The sequence below is a fragment of the Apodemus sylvaticus genome, chromosome 1 (assembly GCF_947179515.1).
Source record: "Apodemus sylvaticus chromosome 1, mApoSyl1.1, whole genome shotgun sequence".
In the NCBI taxonomy this organism is placed as follows: Eukaryota; Metazoa; Chordata; class Mammalia; order Rodentia; family Muridae; genus Apodemus; species Apodemus sylvaticus.
Genome location: NC_067472.1, coordinates 26,157,602 through 26,180,086, shown reverse-complemented (window position 1 = coordinate 26,180,086; position 22,485 = coordinate 26,157,602). Strand labels below are relative to the sequence as shown.

Sequence of the window (22,485 nt, the reverse complement as noted above, 5' to 3'; positions counted from 1 at the left end):
AATTTTTATTTAAACATTTCATACAGTACATTTTGATCAGATTCTTTCCATCCCCAACTCTTTACTGATGCCCTTCCATCTACTAACCCAGCCAGATTCACCTTCTTTTTCTCTCTAAAAAATTAAAATAACTGTGAAAACAACAACAAAAACTCCCAAAATGAAAAATTTTGAACAGACCAATAAAATTTTAAAAAGTAGAAAAAAATTAAAAAAACAAGACAAAATATTAAAACAAATCACAAAGTGAATGAAAGAAATCTGACACATAGGCATGGGGGAGAGGAGAGAGAAAGAGAGGAAAGAGACAGAGATACACACAGAGAGAGGCAGAGAGACAGAGAGAGCCAGACAGACCGACACAGACACAGAGAAAAAGAGACTCTAGACTGACCATGGGCTTTCAAAACCTCAAAATCCACACCCAGTTAACACTCTTCTCCTACAAGGCCATAGTATCTACTCCTTTCCAAGTAATGTCACTCTCTGGTAACTAAGCATTCAAACATATGAGCCTGTGTAACCCATTCCTATTAACACAATACTTCTCTAATTCTTCCTTTATCTATCCACAAAATGTGAAGCAATAACTTTTTCATGATTGTTTTGATGATATATATATGTATATACATATATAACTAAGTGAAGATAAGTAAAGCATATTGAGGGGTGTTTTTTATTCGATATATTCTTTATTTACCTTTCAAATGATTTCCCCTTTTCTGCTTCCCCACTCCCCGAAAGTCCCATAAGCCCTCTTTCCTCTCCCTGTTCCCCCATTTACACCTTCCCACTTCCCTGTTCTGGTATTGCCCTATATTGCTGCACTGAGTCTTTCCAGAACCAGGGGCCACTCCTCCGTTCTTCTTGGACATCATTTAATATGTGGAGGTATTTTTTTGATTTAACTAACTTGCCCTTTTCAAAATTATTTTTCAAGAAGTGAATGAGATATAAATTGTGTGTGTGTGTGTATAAGTGTAATCAGATTCGTAAACACCTAAAGATAAATTTGAATATTTAAATATTATCTATGACAGAAGCCCTTATCATCTAAGTCAGAGAAATATATGCCTTTTCATAGAACAGGCTGAGCATTCCTAACACAAAATTCTGAAATACAATTAAGATCTGAAATTTTGCATGTGTTACTACTGTCCTGGCTAGATTTAGGTCAACTTGACATAAGCTAGAGTCATCAGAAAGGAAGGAACCTCAGCTGAAAAAAAAAAAAAAAAAACTTCTATAAGAACTTGCTGTAAGTAATTCTTCTTTTTTGTTTATTCTTCTCTCATGCACTGCAGCTGCAGCTTCCCCTCTGTTTACATCTTCCAGTCCCCCCTTCTCCTGCAGATTCACTCCTCCTAGCTCCATCCCCCCAAAAAGAGCAGGTCTCCTAAGGGCATCCACTGAACACAGTACAACAAGATACAATAAGAGCAGGAAGAAAACCTCACATCAAGGTTAGTGAGGCAACCCAGTAAAAAGAAAGGGGTCCAAAGAGCAGGCAAAAAAGAGTCAGAGACATTCCCTCCTCCCATTGTCAAGAGTCCTAGAAATATACCAAGCCAACACCATAGCATATATGCAGAGTACCTAACACTGACCCATGAAGGCTCCTTGACTGCTGCTTCAGGCTCTGTGATCTTCTATGATCGCTGCTTAATTTATTCTGCAAGCCATGCTCTCCAGATGTCCTTGTCATTTTCTTAATTAATGTATATGGGAGGACTCAGCCCATTGTGGGTGGTGCCCTCCCTGGTCTGGGGGTCCTGAGTTCTATAACAAGTCATACTGAGTAAGTCATAGGGGGCAATCCAGTAAGTGGCAGCCCTCCATGGTCTCTCCATCAGCTCCTGTCCCCAGGTTCCTGCTTTTTTGGGAGTTTCTGCCCTCACTACTTTTGATGATGAACTGTTATATGGAACTGTGAGTGATGTAAACCCTTCCCTTCCGTTGCTTTGGTCATGCTGTTTCATCACAAAATAGTAACCCTAACCAAGATAACTACTAAGCCATGGATAATATACAGTGCTCTCATATGGCATGCTACAGTGACAATTCCAATATATTAAAAATATTATTTAAACTTCTTTCAAGTGTACATATATAAAGTACTTACAAAACATAAATTAATACCATGTGAAGACTTGAGCAGTAGTATCACCAATATATTTCCTTATACACATACATACACCCCCAATTTTGAAATCACATCCATTTTAGATTCCTTAGCATTTTGGAGCTATTTTACAGAATTGAAGCAAAGTCTAGTTATTCATAGAACTATAGCCATTGTGCTGAGATATTAAAGGAAACAATTAATTCCAGTTATATCTCGCTAATTTGCCAACAAAAAATGACTAATTTTCTAACCTGGTGCTTCCCAGGGGAGGCCTAACTTGGCTGAAAAATTTTAATTTGTTTTATTTTCCTTTTAACTGTATGGTCCTGGACATCATTGTTAAAGTTGTTTGCCTGAAAACACATTGCAACACAAAAAAAGTCTGAAAACAGTAGCTTAATATCTTTTTGCACATTTACCTATTATCATAAGAAATAGCATCTGCTTCAATTATGCTAATGAAATCATTCTGTAACTCATAATGGATCCTGGTATACTATTTCCTGCATATTAAAATAAAACAACATAGCAAATTATGCTAATTTCAAATGAATTTACATCCAGCATTTCCCAATTATTTAAAAAGAGAGAGCAGCTATCCAGCTTCCTGCATGATACAGGGACAATCCCACTTGATCTCATCTTTTTCTAATAAGTTTGGGCTAGGAAAGTAATGTAGAATACTACCCAAATGATAGCTACTGGGGTGCATCTTGAATTGTCAAAATGACAAAAGTGTTTAAGTAGGAGCCCTGACTTCTTTATGACCAAATTGTCACTTGTAGTGGTTTAATACAGGATTGTTTTCACACACCCAATCCCCAGACATCTCATCTTCTTGGAAGAATATTCTTAAGAAATGGGATAAACCTTTTTCAATATTGTCAGCCTTCCCTACGTGCTACATTTAATATGGAACATGGACAGTAGTCTTTCCATGAAAAGACCTTGAACAGAATTCAAAACTATGGATACCATGATAGCTTTGCATTCTTGATGCCCACTCACTACTGGCTACTGGCAATAGCATGAGAACTAACACAGCCAAGATGGTTCTCCCCTCAGGAAGCACACGCCTATGTGTGTTTCATGTGAAGGGTATCCAGGCTTTGAGTTTTACCCAGTCCACCTCCAGGGTCCACAATTAAGGTTTTATATGATTGTCACATGTCCCACATTCCCATGTCTCTCAGCTCATAATTACACTTGGATTATATTTTTGTTTAAATTAATTGACAGCTTCTAGCAAAGGAAATATATTAGAGGATCTTGGGACTAGAGAATAACCAGCCTGAGGAAAGAGAGAATTGGATTGAGCTCTTATTGTCTGCTAAAACTAAACTCTTTTTCTACTCTATCACCATGCAAATTTGACCTCAGCCTATGCACGACCAATACTTTCATAGACAAGTTGAGAAAGGTCAACAGCTTTGGCTTTTCTTGCTGGCCCCATCATTTACCTATATACCTCTGTTCCCACGTTCTCTTGTAGAACTATCTCACATGTCCCCTCCAAACACATCTATACACAACTTTCTTCACTGTACTCTTTCAGTTTCAAGCTATCCCTTTAGAAATAAGATAAACCACAGTTTTTTTTTCAAAAATTTATTCCTGGATCCTCTGTAACTGAAGTGAGGTCTTAGTCTGTGGAGTCTTGAGCTTCCAACTCTGATGAGGGCCAGACTGGGCTTGAAAAGACATCTTCTTAGCCATTCTGACTAGTGTGAGGTGAAAGCTCAGGGTTGTTTTGATTTGCATTTCCCTAATCACTAAAGATGCTGAACATTTCTTAAGGTGCTTCTCAGCCGTTCGAAGTTCTTCAGGTGGAAATTCTTTGTTTAGCTCTGTACCCCATTTTTAATAGGGTTATTTGGTTCTCTAGAGTCTAACTTCTTGAGTTCCTTGTTAAAAACTCAGGAGACAGCAGGTGTTGGCAAGGATGTAGAGAAAGAAGAACACTCCTCCACTGCTGATGGGAATGCAAGTTGGTACAACCACTCTGGAAATCAGTCTGGCGGTTCCTCAAAAAACTGGGCATGACAGTTCTGAAGGACCCTACTATAACCACTCCCGGGCATATACCCAGAGGATTCCCTGGCATGCAATAAGGACACATGCTCCACTATGTTCATAGCAGCCTTATTTGTAATACCCAGAAGCTGGAAAGAACCCAGATGTCCCTCAATGGAGGAATGTATACAGAAAATGTGGTATATTTACACAATGGAATACTACTCAGCAATTAAAAACAATGAGTTCATGAAATTCTTAGGCAAATGGTTGGATCTAGAAAATATCATCCTAAGTGAGGTAACCCAATCACAAAAGAACACACATGGAATGCAGTCACTGATAAGTGGATATTAGCCCAGAAGCTCTGAATACCCAAGACACAATTCGCATATCAAATGATTCCCAAGAAGAAGAAAGGAGAGGTCCCTGTTCCTGGAAAGGCTTGATCCAGCATTGTAGGGGAGTACCAGGACAGAGAAGAAGGAGGGGTTTGATTGGAGAACTGGCAGAGGGAAGAGGGCTAATGGGACTTATGAGGAGGAGGGAACTGGGAAAGGGAAAATCATTTGGAATGTAAACAAAGAATATAGGAAAGAAAAAGAAAAAGAAAAGAAAAGACATATCCATGCTTACATGTATGCAATGATACCAGTGAGGAAACAAAAAAGTAATATTTTACTTGTAATATTTTAAATGTAGGAGAAAATATGAAATCTTGATGTGTGCATACAGTTAGTATTTCTACCTCAATAGCTTTTGATATCAATCCTTTGCATATAGCTTTGTCATGACTGGAAACCATATATGGAATTTTCTTTTCTTTTTTTTTTAGAACAAACTAGTCAATAATTTATTTGTGCAACATATTCATTTTTCTCCAGATCTATACTGTGAGTATATTTTCAAGAGAAAATAAGGTCTGGATAATGGTAAAATTGCATGGCCAGCTTTTGTACTCAGAGATTAAGGAGACTTATTCATTAATTAGACCAATGCTAGAAATAAATACTCTGCATTTAGTGGGTTAATGATGTTTATTTCAGATTTATGTGAAAGCTTTATATGATGGGTCACATGGAATTCCTGATTTACTTTGACTCAGTCTGATGAAGTCAGTGAAGTCATCTTTTGGTGTCTGAGATCACCTGAACTAATAGTCATGATCATTAGGAGAAAGGAAAGCATTTCTACAGCTTTAAACACAACATGCCACTTCAATGTACCAAGCTTTAAACACAACATGCCACTTCAATGTACCAATCTTTAAACACAACATGCCACTTCAATGTACCAAGGTAAGATTTTCTGTTTATCTGGAAAACATGGTTCCTGGATACAGATAGTAACAGGGCCACAACATCATTGAACTAAATGTCCACTGCAAAAGCAAAGGTTGTTCTTTGGGTACCACAGCCCAGAAGCTCTATACTGCACTACTGATGGATGATACTTCCTTATTCTTTTTTATTACTGTTATTATTACTACTTTTATTTTTTGGATTCCAGTCATTAACCCCCTCCCAGTCTGCCCTTCCCCACAGTTCCTCATCCCATTCCCCCCTCCCCTGTCTCCAAGAGGATGTCCCCACCCCACTCCCTGTCAGGCCTCCCCACTCCCTGGGGACTCAAGTCTCTTGAGGATTAGGCACATCTTCTCTCACTGAGGCTGGACCAGGCAGTCCTCTACTATATATGTGTCAAGAGCCTCAGACCAGCTCCTCTATGCTGCCTAATTGGTGTCTCAGTGTCTGAGAGATCTCAGGTTCACGTTAGTTGAGACTGCTTGTCTTCCTAGGGGATTGCCCTCCTCCTCCGTTTCTTCTAGCCTTTCCCTAATTCAATCACAGATGTCCCTAACTTCAGTCCAATGATTGTGTGTATGTATCTGCTTCTGTCTCAGTTAGCTTCTTGTGCCTCTCAGAGGCCAGTCATGCTAGGCTCCTATAGTGTCAGATCCTGGGGCCTCCCCCTGACCTCCTTTCCCTTAGTCTCATCTCCATTTTTGTGCCTGAAGTTCTTTTAGACAGGAAAAATGCTGGGTCAGAGTTTTTGATTGTGGGTTGGCAACACCTTGCCTCTACTTGATGCCCTGTCTTTCTACAAGAGGTGGAATCTACAAGTTACCTCTCCTCACTGTTGGGTCTCTGCCTTTGAGTCCTGAGAGTCTCTCACTTACCAGATATCTGGCACATTCTAGAAAGTCTCTACACCTCCCACCCCCAGACACTGCACATGCCATTCAATCTTCTTGTCTTCAGGGCCTCTCTCTTGTTGCCCCCCAATACCTGATCATGTACCCCTTTTCCCTCCCTGTCCCCTTTTCTAGCGAGGTCCCTCTGCCTCCCTTGATTGCTTTCTTCTCTCTCCCCAGTGGGACTGAAGCATCCTCACTTGGGCCTTTCAGCTTCTTAACCTTCTTGACTTCTGTGGATTGTATCCCAAGTATTCTGTAATTTTTGGCTAATATCCACTTATTAGTGATACATGCCATGCATGTCCCTTTGGAGCTGAGTTACCTGACTCAGGATGATATTTTCTAGTTCCGTCCATTTGTCTGCAAAACTCATGCTGTCCTTGTTCTTAATAGCTGAGTAGTGCTCCATTGTGTAAATGAACCACACTTAATGCATCCATTCTTCAGTTAAGTGACATCTGGGTTGTTTCCAGCTTCTGCCTATCACAAATACAGCAGCTATGAATACAGTGGAGCAGATTCACCTGTGGCATATTGGGGCATCTTTTGGGTCTATGCCCAAGAATGGTCTAGCATGGTCTTCAGGTAAATCTATTTCCAATTTTCTGAGAAACCTCCAGATTGATTTCCAGAGTGGTTGTAACAGTTGGCAATCCCATTAGCAGTGGGAGGAGTGTTCTTTCTCCACATCTTCTCTAACTTGTGCTGTCACCTGAGGTTTTTATCTTAGCCTATCTGATTGGTATATGTGGAATTTCAGGGTCATTTTGACTTGGATTTCCCTGATGACTAAGGACTTTGAACATTTCTTTATGTGCTTCTTAGCCACTTGAGATTCCTGTTTTGTGAATTCTGTGTTTAGCTCTATACCCCATTTTTGATTGGGTTGTTTGGTTTTTTTGGATGTTAGTTTCTTGAGTTCTTTATATATTTTGGATATTAGCCCTCAAAGAAGAAGTCAAAGTATCACTATTTGTAGATGATATGATAGCATACATAAACAACCCCAAAACTTGTACCAAAGAATTTCTACATCTGAGAAACAAATTCAGCAAATTGGCTGGATATAAAAGTAACTCAAATCAGTAGCCTTCCTTTATACAAATGAAAAATGTGCTGAGATAAAAAATAGGGAAACAACACCCTTTAAAATAGTCACAAATAATATAAAATATGTTAGGGTAACTCTAACAAAACAAATTAAAAATTTGTATGACAAGAACTTCACGTCTCTCAAGGAAGAAATTGAAGAAGACCTCAGAAAACTGAGAGATCTCCCATGCTCATGGATTGACAGAATTAACACAGTAAAAATGGACATCTTACCAAAATCAATTTACAGATTCAACACAATCCCCATCAAAATTCCAACTCAATCTGTTGTAGGATTTTCCATGTCCAATCATATTAGGGCAGTTGAAGGCCTGTGATTGGACAGGAAAAGGGAGGTGGAATTAGGAGTTGAGGGGACAGAGGTCACAGGAGGAGAAGGGATGAGAATTGTAATGGAGTCAGATGTGGTATTATCAAAAGGTTAGAATAATTGCGTTTAGGCAATTATCAATTGACTCTAAATTACTATATTGGCATCTTGTAATTGTTATTTCAAATATACATACATTTAATTGACTAATCAAGCATTACATGCTTCTACAGGGTAATTGGGGGTGAGTTGACAGACCATGGGATATGTAGGCATTGTGTGGAAGTGAGATGAACCCCAACCGGAGAGTTGGCTGAATAGGAGCTGGAAAGTGGGCAGGCTGACCAATCACAGGAGCATGGGGCTAACCTACAGAGCATTTGCGGGTCCTTTGGCTGGCTAGCAGGAGCCCTTTGACCCAGGGAGAGGTCTATGGATTGCCATTGCCTTGAAAGAACTAGCGCAGGACCTATTGATGTTTTGTTTTGTTTTGTTTTAAATATTTCCTGCAACACAATTTTTCATAGACATGGTAAGAGCAATTCTCAATTTCTTATGGAAAAACAAAAAACTCAGGATAGCAAAAACTATTCTTCACAGTAAAGGAACTTCTGGAGATCACCATCCCTGACCTCAAGCTGTGCTACAGAGCAATAGTGATAAAAACTTCATGGTACTGGTACAGACACAGAAAGATTGATCAATGGAATAGTATTGAAGACCCAGAAATAAAACCACACACTTATAGAAACTTGATCTTTGACAAAGCAGTGAAACATAAACAATGGAAAAAAGAAATCATCTTCAACAATGGTGCTGGTGTAACTGGCAATCAGTATGTAGAAAAATGAAAATAGATCCATATTTGTCACCTTGCACAAAGATCAAGTCCAAGTGGACCAAGGACCTCAACATAAAACCAGATACACTGAATCTAACAGAAGAGAAAGTGGGAAAGAACCTCAAGCTCATGGGCCCAGGGAGGGAGGATTTCCTAAGCAGAACTCCAATGGCTCAGATTCTAAGATCAAGAATTGATAAACGAGACCTCATAAAACTGAAAAACTTCTGAAAGGCAAAGGCCATCGTCAATAGGACAAATCGGCAACCTGCAGACTGGGAAAAAAATCTTCATTAACCCCACATGTGATAGAGGACAGTTCCTTATTCTGATTTTTAGGCACTCATGCATCTTAGGAGTTCACCCAAAAGGCAGGGTCCATTAGAAAGCAATTCCTGTCCTTCATGGTCTGCTATTCCTTCCTAACACTATGGTATTCTTTTTTCATTATCTTTTTTTTTTTTTGAGTCAACAGAGAATTATAGTGAGTGAGTGTTTATTAAATGGTAGGTTCCTAGAATATGACTGTTAAAGGTGGTTTTCTGAAGCCTTGTCTACAAAAGGACAGGACCAGGATAGTAGAGAAACTCAAAGTTCTCCCCTACAAAAGTAATATCCAATAACTGTACACAATGTAATTTTCAATTCAGATTCTAAATGGAATATACTTCACTTTTTAGCAATGCTTGTTACAAAGTAAATGAATTATACACAAACTAGATCCAAAGGAATTACTATACTTCTAATAGCATTAGATGAACATGATCCTAGAATCAAGAAAACAGATATAAGTTCACTATTATAGTCTTTATAAAATAAAAAATAAAAAAACTGAGCCAAATATGCACTGTAACAGCATAGGTGCCTCTGATTTTGTAACAAAAGAGTCCATGATAAAATGTATAATATTAGTATGAGAAAAATATGAAAGAAAATATATCAAATTGCTTGTTATCTAATATAGAAGTCAGCAAATTACAGCCTGTGGCCAAAGCTGGCCTACTGATTATTTTGTGAATAAAGTTTAACAAGATCACTTGTTTAGGTATCACCTGTGGTTGTTTCCAGTTCACAGGATTATATTGAGCTGAACAGCTATAGCAGAAGCTCTCTGCTCTACAAACCCTACAATACTCTTTAGTCCTTTACAGAGAACACCTGCACACACCTAGGCTAGAGACTGAGGCTGTAGCTTCCTCTTTATAGGTATATAATCACCGAGATTATACAAGTAATAATGAAAAGAAACAAACATAGAAGTCTTAAAAATATAAGAACTCATCTCCTGGGAGTAGTAAAACATATTATTTCTAAGGGATTTAAATTTTTACTTCAGTATTATGGGGATACTGGAAAATTTTATGAATATAAAAGTGCATAAAATGGTAGAATTTGTCTTATTTGTGGGGGAAGATAAATATATACTGTTATCGAAACAAATAAATAGCTTCATAGAACTGTCCTAGAGAAGATGATGAGGTTGTAATTGTAAGGACAAATCTTCTGAGAAACTAAAAAGCCCACAAAATCTAAGAACTGATCATACCATTATTTTCTTCATGATACTTCTAGACCGTCTAAAATGTCCCTTTCTAAACAAGCAAGCAATGTGCTACTGTGCTGTATTAGTTTCCTTTTGTTCCTGTAACAGATAGACAGAAATGTTGTGTCTCAAAATAACACACATATACTGATCTAGACATCAGAAGTCTCCAACTTGGATGTTTTATTTTTATGGATGTACTTCTTTTACTGTTGATGGGATGCTGGAAAGAAAAACCTACTCACATGCATGTCATCCTTGCATAGGGACCATGCTAATCTTCTCTGAATTGTCCCAATTTTAGTACACATGCTGCTGAAGTGTAAACAAGTAAGTAAATAATAGATTATGTAAGGCAAGAACACATTCTGGAAGTTTCTCTACGCAGAAGAAAAGGGGTATATAGACATACTAATTTTCTACATATTAATCCACAAAACCTATAACAAACATTAAGCTTTTCTGATTTGGAATTGATATAGCAGGTAATGCACAAGCAGAATAATGATATTATTAAACTTGAATTTTTCAGATAAAATAGGGAAAAATCATCCTAAGGAGAAAGTTTGTAGATGAACAGACACACAGACATGTACACACACACACACACACACACACACACACACACTTTCTCTCATAACTGTACCTTTGGGCCCCCTTCTCTCAGAACAGACCACAGGATCACAGTCTATGGTCAAAGGCTCTATATTTTTTTAATTTAAACACTTAAATTTTTATTTAGTGAGTCTGTTTCTCAGAGTTAGCACAATGTCTTATGTTTGTTTATTCTTTACTTTTTATACCATTCACACTTTCAAGGTTCAAGGAACCATATTTTTAAGAACAGTTATTAAAAATTATAAAGTTGTGGACATGGCTCAGTCAATAAAAGCTAGTCAAAGAAACCTGAGGATCTAAATCCCATCTCCAGTAAGTGGCAGATCAGCTGGTGTCAGTAGAATCCTTGGCTTGGAAGATTGGCAGATGGCAGGGCCTTGCTGGCCAGTCAGCCTAACTGAGCAAGCAACCTGCAGGCTCAGAGACCTTGACTCAAAAAGTAAGATGGAGAATGATGATAGGAAAACTTCACACAGGGGTTGGGGATTTAGCTCAGTGGTAGAGCGCTTGCCTAGCAAGCACAAGACCCTGGGTTCAGTCCTCAGCTCTGTTTAAAAAAGAAAGAAAAGGAAAACTTCACACACACACACTCACATGCATGCACGCGTGCACACATGCATGCATGCACACACATATGTACACAAGGACAAGATGAAATAAATAAGGCCAAGGGTAAAAATTATCTCTAACAGGACTAAGTTTGAAAACATAAAGTTTACACTTTTAAAAGTTTACACTTTTCCAGATAATTCTGTCTTTTTAAAAAAACGTAATCATGTCATGCTTTATAGAATTGCACATGAAACTGGAAGATATTTTCGAAGCTGTCTTAATCCTTGTATTTTTTTCTATCAAGGAAATATGGTTCAGAAGGAACAACATATTACATAAGCATCCAAATCTGGTCTGTGGAGGTTGGAATTAGAAGCCAAGTCTCTGGCACTGACCTAAGCTTACACCTAGGTCATAATAATGACACTTTGAGAGCACGCTATGTGCTAACCATGCCACATGCTTTGGAACCCTTTATATTTCCCAAGCCCTCCAGACGCTACATTTTATCAGCAACCCTATTTTATAAGCAAGAGAAATACAGTGCAGGCAGTTAAAATATCCTCAGTGAGGCTGAATGCTGAGCAGATGGTTGGGCTGAGATTAGCAGTCATGCTGGCCCCGCAAGCCGGACTGCTACTCTATGTAGAAACACCCGCGCAAGTACAAGAGCTGCCCGTGCTTGTCCCTACACCCTCTCTAAAACCAGTAGTAACAAATCGTTCTATATCACAGCTCTGGAATTCTTATACTCGGATTAGCTCTTTCAGGATATTCAATTTCCACTTCTTCATTATTGTCTCTCTGTAGCTTTGTCTAGACCTAAACACCATACCGATCCACCAGTAGGAATCAATATGTTAATTGAGATGGGGAGTATGAATGTAATGCACCTGCAGCCCCTGCAGCACTGTAGCCCCTGCAGCAGCTTCGCATCATTCATTGCGTCTTTCATAGCAATTTGGGTCTTTAAAAACAATCTCAAAATCATTGTCTCAGTAACACTGATTTTCCTGACAGTTATGATGACTGGCAAATCTATGTCGCCAGAGAAAATTTTGCAAGGTACACAATGGACATGCCAGTGTAAAGGGGAAACGCAGAGTTGTTCCAGTTGATCTTAAATGACAAGAATTTTTTCCAGAAAAGAAAAATAGAGAAGACCCGGACAGTGGTGGCTCATGCCTGTAATCCCAGCACTCTGGGAGGCAGAGGCAGGTGGATTTCTGAGTTCGAGGCCAGCCTGGTCTACAGAGTGAGTTCCAGGACAGCCAGGGCTATACAGAGAAACCCTGTCTCAAAAGAGAGAGAGAGAGAGAGAGAGAGAGAGAGAGAGAGAGAGAGAGAGAGAGAGAGAGAGAGAGAGAGAGAGAGAGAGAGAGAGAATTCTGAAGCTAAAGCACATCTCCCAGGATCCTTCTACGCTCCTGTCTCCTAGGTAGTTTCGTCAGAGCTACCTAGTTTCGGAAGAGCACTTTAGAGACAGACATTTTGATGTCATTTGCTTTCATTCTTCCAACAGTATTGTGAGGGAACTGTAACTGTCCACATGTCCCACATTATTAAAGGAAGGGGGAGAGTGCAGAGGGTTGTTTTGGGCATTATAGTGTACGGCATATTTGAGATCAGGTCTGTGACATACAGGCTCATTCTACCCTAACAAAGTAAACATGAGGGGCATCTCCACAGGGAAGCTGCCCACCCCTTCACACTAGACACTGTCCTGTGCACTTTCAATAGCATCTGTGTAAGTCCCACTACCCCAGTTTCAATTTTGAAAGAAGCAACAACAACAAAAAACAAACAAACAAACAAAAGCATAGTTTAGCTTCAAAAAGCTTGACACAGCATGAAGGTAGTGAGGAAGGGAGAGAAACCGTGCATAACGTAATTAAAAAATTAAAGGCAATTCACAAACAAACCCTAGACAGAGCCAAAAACGTCTTTAATCTCAAGGTTACTTAGAAAAGATCATTTTTAAATTTTGATTAGTTTTCAGGAAATGTACTGTGATCATATTCACCCTCCGTCCCCACCTCTTCCAGGACCCACCCTCCTTCCTACCCATCAAACTTTGTGTTCTCCATTTGTCCTCCCTCATCAAGGCCAAGTCGTGCTGCCCAAATGCTCTAATGTGTGTGGCCTTCCATTTGAGCATAGTCCAAAAGGTTAGTTTAAAGAATCATTTCAGATTGCCAGCATCCTTTTGTGAGGTCCTCAGAAATAGAAATTCATCAGTGGTGACCATGACAACAAACTTCCTTTCATCTAGGCCTTCCCCCACCATGTTCTGTTCACAGGAGAGAAAACAGAAAGGAGACAGGATCTCTATGCTCTGTAAGGCACTCTTTGGGGATAAAATTGCTTTGAATTCTTAATTACACATATTAATTGATTATCATAGACCTTCTTTTTTATTTTATTTTTTATTGATATATTTTTTATTTACATTTCAAATGATTTCCCCTTTTCTGGGTCCCCACTCCCCACAAGTCCCATAAGTCCCCTCTTTCCTCCCCCCTGTTCCTCCATTTATCCCTTCCCACTTCCCTGTTCTGGAATTCCCTATACTCTTGCACTGAGTCTTTCCAGAACCAGGGGCCACTCCTCCATTCTTTTTGGATATCATTTAATATGTGGATTATGTCTTGGGTATTCAAAATGATCTTTTGAGACTGGGTTACCTCACTTAGTATGATGTTCTCCAGCTCCATCCATTTGTCTACAATGAATTTCATGAATTCATTGTTTCTAATGGCTGAATAGTACTCCATTGTGTAAATATACCACATTTTTTGTATCCATTCCTTCGTTGAAGGACACCCAGGTTCTTTCCAGCTTCTGGCTACTACAAATAGGGCTGCTATGAACATAGTGGAGCATGTGTCCTTATTGCATGCTGAAGAATCCTCTGGGTATATGCCCAGGAGTGGTATAACAGGGTCCTTAGGAAGTGTCATGCCCAGTTTTCTGAGGAACTGCCAGACTGATTTCCAAAGTGGTTGCACCATCTTGCAATCCCACCAGCAGTGGAGGAGTGTTCCTCTTTCTCTACATCCTCGCCAACACCTGCTGTCTCCTGAGTTTTTGACCTTAGCCATTCTGGCTGGTGTGAGGTGAAATCTCAGGGTTGTTTTGATTTGCATTTCCCTAATGATTAATGATGTTGAACATTTCTTAAGTGTTTCTCAGCCCTCCAAAGTTCTTCATGTGAAAATTCTTTGTTTAACTCCATACCCCACTTTTTAATGGGGTTATTTGGTTCTCTGAGTTCTACCTTCTTGAGTTCTTTGTATATATTATATATTAGCCCTCTGTCAGATTTTGGGTTGGTGAAGATCCTTTCCCAGTCTGTTGGTTGACGTTTTGTCCTTTTGACAGTGTCCTTTGCCTTACAGAAACTTTGTAGTTTTATGAGGTCCCATTTGTCAATTCTTGATCTTAGATCATAAGCTATTGGTGTTCTATTCAGGAACTTTTCCCCTGTGCCCATGTCCTCAAGGGTCTTCCTCAGTTTCTTTGCTATTAGTTTCAGTGTGTCAGGTTTTATGTGGAGGTCCTTGATCCATTTGGAGTTGAGCTTTAGTACAAGGAGATAAGAATGGATCAATTCGCATTCTTCTGCATGCTGACCTCCAATTGAACTAGCACCATTTTTTGAAAAGACTATCTTTTTTCCACTGGATGCTTTCAGCTCCTTTGTCAAAGATCAAGCGACCATAAGTGAGTCATTGTTAACGGTTACCACACTCAGTCCTCTGAAATCCTTATAGAGCAAGCCTCAGGACCAGAGTTTATATCAACAGCACTCAGATTTAAAAGAAATATTGGTTGGCCATTGAGACACATTCCTGGAGTCACAACATTGGAGAACAGAGACACAAAGAACTCTGGAGTTGTTGGCCAGCCAGTGTTGCCAAATCAGTAAATTCTGTGTTCAGTGAGAGATTGCCTCAGAAAAGAAGTTAGAAAGTAGGTTATCAAAGAAAACATCCCCACTTCAACCTCCAGCCTCCCTATCACACTCACTGAAGGAGAAAATTGTCCTTCGTTTTTTACTGTTTGAGAATGCCATGCATACATATAAGCATATAGAGTTGGATTTGACCCAATCCTATTACCTCGTCTACAGTTCCTCCTCTACTACCTCCCCCCACCTATAGCCTTTTCCTCATAACTTCATGGCCTTTGATCTTTAAAACCCACAAAGTCTACTATGTCTATACATGCCTAGATTTAGGACCATCACTTGGAGCATGGGTTAGCCTGTCATGCCCTTAATCCTTGAAGAAAATGGAATTGCCCTCCCTCTAGTGCTTGTCAATTGACAACAGCTTGGGGGAACCACTTTTAAAGAATAAGCTACTGAAACATATTTTAAAATTATAGAATGATTATTAACTCTATTATTATTCCAATAATAGAATAGAAAAGTCTATTTTGATTTCCAAAGATGGAAGATTAATTTAATCATTCAAATTAAGCTTAAAGATGACCATAGCATCAGATCAATATAAACCACAGTTGACAAGGGAGTACACTTGGGTTGGTGGTTAGTTCAATAACAGACCACTTCTTTAGTGTATGAAATTCCTAGGTTCGAATATTAGCACCACACATATACAAAAGAATCCACTTGATTCCCTATGTGTGAATGTACATTATATATCCACACATATACATCAAGGTATGCAATGAAAAGACAGGTGTTTTCAATTCTTTCCTTAATATGTATTTTCTATTGCTTTCTACACTAACATTTTGAAATAAGCAAATTTAAGCTTATTTTTTTCTAGTTTGCATATAAGAAATTAAAAAGTGCAGAGACAAGAAAAAGGCAATTAAGTGAAGTATTTCACAAAAGGAAGAGGAGGAGGAGGAGGAGGAGGAGGAGGAGGAGGAGGAGGAGGAGGAGGAGGAAGAGGACGAGGAGGAGGAGGAGGAGGAGGAGGAGGAGGAGGAGGAAGAGGACGAGGAGGAGGAGGAGGAGGAGGAGGAGGAGGGGGAGGAGGAGGAGGAGGAGGAGGAGAAATTATTTCCAGGAGGAAGAATCAAAACCAATTGCTTAAAGCAGCCAAAGAAGAGGGACGAGAAGAGTTCAACTGCATCAGAGCGAAGTGACGAACACGCCATAGACTACTAAGACAAGGCAGACTAGATGAGAGAACAGAAAACTTAGTAATTACTTTGCTTCTTTGAGGCACCACAGTCTGAGCAAAAAGACAGAACTGGGCTGTAATGAGGACTTTGAAGTCTAAAAAAATTGAGAAGAATATGACAAAACTCCCAGTCACACCTCCTGGAGGTTGGCCTATGCAATGACACTGCCACCACTTCTAGTAGGACTCCCATCACCCACCACAGGAATCTACAATACTCTGTGCTACCTTGTAACATCACTATTTATTGTAATTAATTACTATTCTGTAAGAAGGTCAAACCTTTGCACACAAGCATTTAGTCTGTCCACTGTGGACACCACAGAGCCCACTGGAGCACAGAATCCTCAATAAATGTGTGTTTTATTAATTACTTAACTACAAATTAGGGTAATGAGAAAGTTTGCAAATTAGATTATTGATTCCTACAGCTTTTAATTGTCAAGTGTGCCTTGGAAAAACTTGGACAGGTCAAGGGTGGTTGTCTTAGTCAGGGTTTCTATTCCTGCACAAACATCATGACCAAGAAGCAAGTTGGGGAGGAAAGGGTTTATTGAGCTTACACTTCCACGTTGCAGTTCATCACTAAAGGAAGGCAGGACTGGAACTCAAGCAGGTCAGAAAGCAGGAGCTGATGCAGAGGCCATGGAGGGATGTTCCTTACTGGCTTGCTTCCCCGGGCTTGCTCAGCCTGCTCTCTTATAGAACCCAAGAGCACCAGCCCAAAGGTGGTACCACCCACAAGGGGCCCTCCCCACTTGATCACTAATTGAGAAAATGCCCCACAGCTGGATCTCATGGAGGCACTTCCCCAACTGAAGCTCCTTTCTTTGTGATAACTCCAGCCTGTGTCAAGTTGACATACAAAACTAGCCAGTACAGTGGTAAAAACCTAGGTAGGATTGCTCCAGACAGGTTGCAAGAGAGGGAAGCCATTTGGCCCTGGTAAAAATGACTGGTAATTTCATAAAGGAAATTTTAATAATCACAGAAGATTTAAAAACCACAAAAGGCAAAGATCAAACAGTTGTCTGACTTTCACAAGTAGAAAATATTTAGCAAATCATCCACTGATATTTTGTTGGTAATCTCAAGCTAGAGTCTAAACTAGATAAACAAAAAAGCTCTGAGTACTTCAGAAAGTATGGACCATGCTATGTTTGTCTAGAAATATTATTGTCTAGCCAGCCAGATTTTCTTCATGGCTTCCATCAAAAGACACACTAGACAATGGCTATCAACCTGATTTATGGATAGTTTGTTCCATACAAAAGAGAAACTTGATAAAAATGGATTAAGCAAATTACCTATAAATAATATTAGTGAAACCATTTCCTGATGACATTTTGTATGTTTTCTTTTTCATATTAATTCATGTTCTTCTACCATAGGGTGTGTATTTTTTCTTATCTACAGATCTATCAACTCTTTTTGAATAAAGTGTCACAGTGTCTCATATTTAACTATGGGGATATGAAAATGTTTTTTTTTATTTCTTTTATTCTCTATATTCTTTATTTACATTTCAAATTATTTCCCCTTTCCTGGATCCCCCTCCCCGAAAGTCTCATAAGCCCTCTTCCCTCCCTCTGTTCCTGAATCAACCCCTTCCTGCTTCCCTGTCCTACTACTCCCCTATACTGCTGCATTGAGCCTCTCCAGGACCAGGGCCCTCTCCTCCCTTAATGTGATCAATTGGGGCAATGTTTAAAGAAGGCTTTTACTTGTCAATCATGCCTTGGAAAAACTTTGTCAGATCAAGGGCTGGTAATAAAGCAGGTAGGAGAGCTCCTGCCAGGTGGCACCCTGGTGGGAGGGGGGGAAGTCATTTCACTGGCCCTGGTGAAATCTGATTGGCGATTGCATCTACAGAACAAAAGACCCAGCCATCACAGGTCCCAAACCAGCTGCAGGGTTTGGCAAGACAGAAGTTTTTCCCTTGTGGGACAGGTCAGCAGTGGAGAAATTCTACATTGTTTCTCTCCATGACTCAGAAACCTGTGGCCAGGTGCCATCTTAAGATAGACTCTATTGGTTAAAATTTAGCCACCCTGGCATCATAGGGAACTCATTCTGGCTTCCCATTATCCATCAAAGATCTTAGACAAGACATCAGAATGAAATCTAAAGGACAGAGCTAATTATTGACTATGTTCAAGACTCCCTAAGTCTCCCTCATCTACACTACAGAGTCTAGCCTGAAAGGACCCAGAGATTGAATAAAATTAAAAAGCTTTAGCACAGCAAAGTAAATATCTGCAAAGTGAAGAGACAACCTAGAGAACGGGAGAAAAATTCCAGCTGTGTACCTGACAAAAGATTAATAACTAGACTCTCAAAAATAATTAAAAGTTAAATATCAAAGAATTAAATCAATACACGAACAAATGAGAAAGCTGTGAAACAAAAAGAAGTCGCACCCCCAAATGACTAGATGGCAAGAAATAATCAAACTCAGGGCTAGAGTCAATAAAATAGAAACAAGCAAACAAATGAAAAACAATACAAAGAATCAATTAAACAAAAAGTTTGTTCTTTGAGAAAATCAATAATATTGACAATCCCTTAGCCAAATTAAATGCACTGTAGAGAGAGAATACACAAATTTAAAAAAAATTGAAAAAGGGAACATAACAACAGACACTGAGGAGATCCAGAGGATCATGTGAGCATACTTTAAAAAAACACCTAATTAAGAAATCTAAAAGAAATGGATAATTTTCTTGATAGAGACTACTTACCAAATTTATATCAACATCAGATAAGTAATTTAAACAGACCTATATCCCCTAGTGAAATAGAAGCAATCATTAAAAGTCTCCCAACCAAAGAAATTGCTATATGGTTTTAGTGCAGAATTCTACCAGACATTTAAAAAGTATTGGCGTTAACTCCAATACGTATCAAATTATTTCACAAAATGGAAATAGAAGGAACAAGCCACATTTAAAAAATCCAGCAAAGAGAATTACAGACCAATTTCCTTTATAAATATGCAAAGATTCTCAATAAAAGACTTGCAAACTGAATCCAAAAACACATCAACAAAATCTTCCAGATGACCAAGTAGATGCAGAGATGCAAGCATGGTTCAACACACATAAATCGATAAATTAAAACCACCATGTAAATAGGCTGAAAGACTGAATCCCTGTGATCATCTCATTGGATGAAGAAAAGGCCATTCATAAAATCTAACACCCCTCATGGTACAAGTCCTGGAGCGATTACAGATACAAGGGACATACATAAACATAATGATGGCTGCTTACATCAAGCCTATAGCCAACATCAAATTAAGTGAAGAAAACTCAAAGCAATTTCTCTAAAATCATGAATAATACAAGGTGTTTACTCTCTCCATGTCTATCAAATATAGTGCTTGAAGTCTTAGCTACAGCAGTAAAATAACTGAAGTAGACCAAGGGGGGAAAATGGAAACAAAAAAGTCAAAACATCATTATTTGCACATGATATGATAATCTAAATAAGTGACCCTAAAAAAAGCCTACCAGGAAACTCTTACAGTTAATAAACACTTTCAAAAGTTTCAAAGTAGCAGGATACAAAATTAACTCACAAAAATCAGTAGCCTTCCTATATATAATAGACAAATGGACTGAGAAAGAAATTGTGGAAACAACACCTTTCCCACAATAGCCTCCCAAAATAAAGTATCTATGATAACACTTACCAAGCAAGAGAAAGATTGCTATAGTAAAAACTTTAAGACCTTTAAGGAAAGAAATTGATATCATAAAATGGCTTCCAGTTGTGGTTTTTTTTTATTGGATTTTTGAATATAGAAGCATTTGTGTCCATGCACTTATCTACATTTCTTATACTTTTTCTTTGGCTCTTTTTCTTGTTTTGTTTGGTCATACTCTGATTTTTTTGTTTTTTATTTCTCATGTTTATTTTATTTTTTCAATACTTGTATATTTTCTTTAAAAGAAAAGAACCCTTTTTATTGGTTGTTTGTGAATTTCGCATCATGCATCCCAATCCCATTCAACTTCCTTACCCCTTATGCCCACCCTTTACCCTCGTAATTCCCACCACCACCACCACCCCCAGAGGAAAATCCCTCACTATAGTCAAGGGAAGCTATAGTATGTCACAGTGTGTCCTGTGAAAACACCTCTTTGGTTGCAAATGTTCATTGCAATGACTTTTTGGTCTGGTATGAAACCTCTGGCTTCTGCTACTCTATCAATACTGAAACTTAACTGTTGTTCCTCTTGAGTATCCTCTTGTCGGCCTGTGCTGTGGAGATACTGTAGTTTTGGATGTATAGGATGGGCCTCTTCATGTACTTTAGCAATTCATTAATGGAGACGATGTGGGGTTGGGCCAATTCAAAGCCCTGGATCTGGGCCTGAGTGGTATTTGAGCTGGCCAGCCTACAGGCTCCCCACTCTAACACCCTCAGGGCCAGCTTACCAGCAAGCCTGCAACCAGAACCAGCTCTACCCTGCTTTCTAGGCAATGACCAAGGTCCAGTCTCCTGAGTTTTGCAACCTGTGAGGGACATGGTCAGTTCTCCCACTCTCATGACCCTGGGGCCAGTTCTCTCACCTGCCATAGATGGCAAGAAATGAAAAAGGGGAGGAAGACATCTCTCCCTTGTCTGAGCCACCACTCAGCAAACAAAAGCAGGGCAAGCTCACCACAACCTGCACATCAAGGACCAGTTTGACTATGCTGCCCATTCTCCAGAGTGCTGCAGCTGGTGAGGGTAGGGACAGCTCTTCTTTTCTCATGACACCAGAACAAGGTCTCCCACCTGCCACAGGCAGTGACGGGAAAGGGGAAGGAAGATATCCCTTCCTCATACATACAAGATACAAGCGGTAGGGCCAGCAGTCCTATGCTTATATCCTAGGGGTTGGCTCATCCCCAAATCCTACCCTGTGTGGCCTGCTCTTCTGAGTACTGTAACTGGCTAGGGATAGGGTCCCCTCTTCTGCTCTCATGCTCCCAGGGACAACTCTCCACAATGTCCAGGAAAGGGTTGGGGCCAGTTCTGCACAGTCCTCAGACATCAACACGTTCCTGGGCTGTAGCCTAAACTAGAGATGTCTGCCTGGCCTTTGGTAGTAACAGATCCTTGCTGATGCAGGACCATGGACCCAGACATGGCTTCTGGTGGCAGTAACGTCCAAGACCCCACCATGGTCCCAGGTGGCATCACCAGCTACTCCCATCAGGCTGTTCCTCACTTCCTTTGAACCTCTTCACTGTGCCCACATCCTTCTGTTTCTCTTTCTGTTCCATTTCTCTACTTCTTACTTGCTCCTCTTTGTGGAACTGGGCTAAGTGTCTTAGATTATCTCAGGAGTGGTCTCAGGAGTGCTATGCTATATCCATGCATTATGGCACTGGGCAGGAGTTATCCTGGTCATGGTCTGGTGCCCATAAGCCTAAGCAGTGCCAGATTGGTGGCCATATCAGGCTAGCTTCCTGCTTTGTCCCATGGTGCCTGTCTAGTGGTTGCCTGGCCTGCCCAAGTGGTCCCTTTCAAAAGTTGTCTGTCTCAGACTCACTGCTGTTCTGGGCATGAAGGCCCAAGTGGGGTTCTTCTAGTCTCTGGCTTGCTTCCCTCCTGGGAGTCTGTCCAGACCTGCTTCTTTTCTGGGAATGTTGGGCTACTAATTATTCATATGTTCATAGGTCAGAACACCGCGTTTAGACAACGCGTCTCTCCTCTGTGCCACCTCCTAATGTCCACGTGACACACAGAAAAACACCTGCAATACCTCTAGGGACAAGTACCTGTCTGTTTTGAGATGATAAACATAAATAGTATGCATCTGGATGACAGAGGAGGTGGGAAAAAACTTGAAAGTGTAGCAAAAACCTTAATTAGAATATTCTCTAATGAAAAAATTGTTTTCAATAAAAGAACAAGTGTAAATGGGAAAATGAATTATAGACAGGTTTCCAAAAATAAATATAAATGCCAAATAAACATATTAAAAAGTTCAAAATATTTGACCATATGAAAATAGAGA

General features: G+C 39.6%; 1 non-coding gene and 1 pseudogene across 1 annotated transcript; both read right to left on the bottom strand.

Annotated features, from left to right (window-relative positions):
- Positions 1–10,369: 10,369 nt before the first annotated feature.
- Positions 10,370–10,466, bottom strand: LOC127676638 (uncharacterized; annotated as a pseudogene).
- An 11,644-nt stretch (positions 10,467–22,110) lies between these two features.
- LOC127676584 (small nucleolar RNA SNORA17) lies at positions 22,111–22,243 on the bottom strand. The gene has a single exon (XR_007976046.1). It is a non-coding gene; the product is annotated as a small nucleolar RNA SNORA17 (small nucleolar RNA).
- Positions 22,244–22,485: the final 242 nt, after the last annotated feature.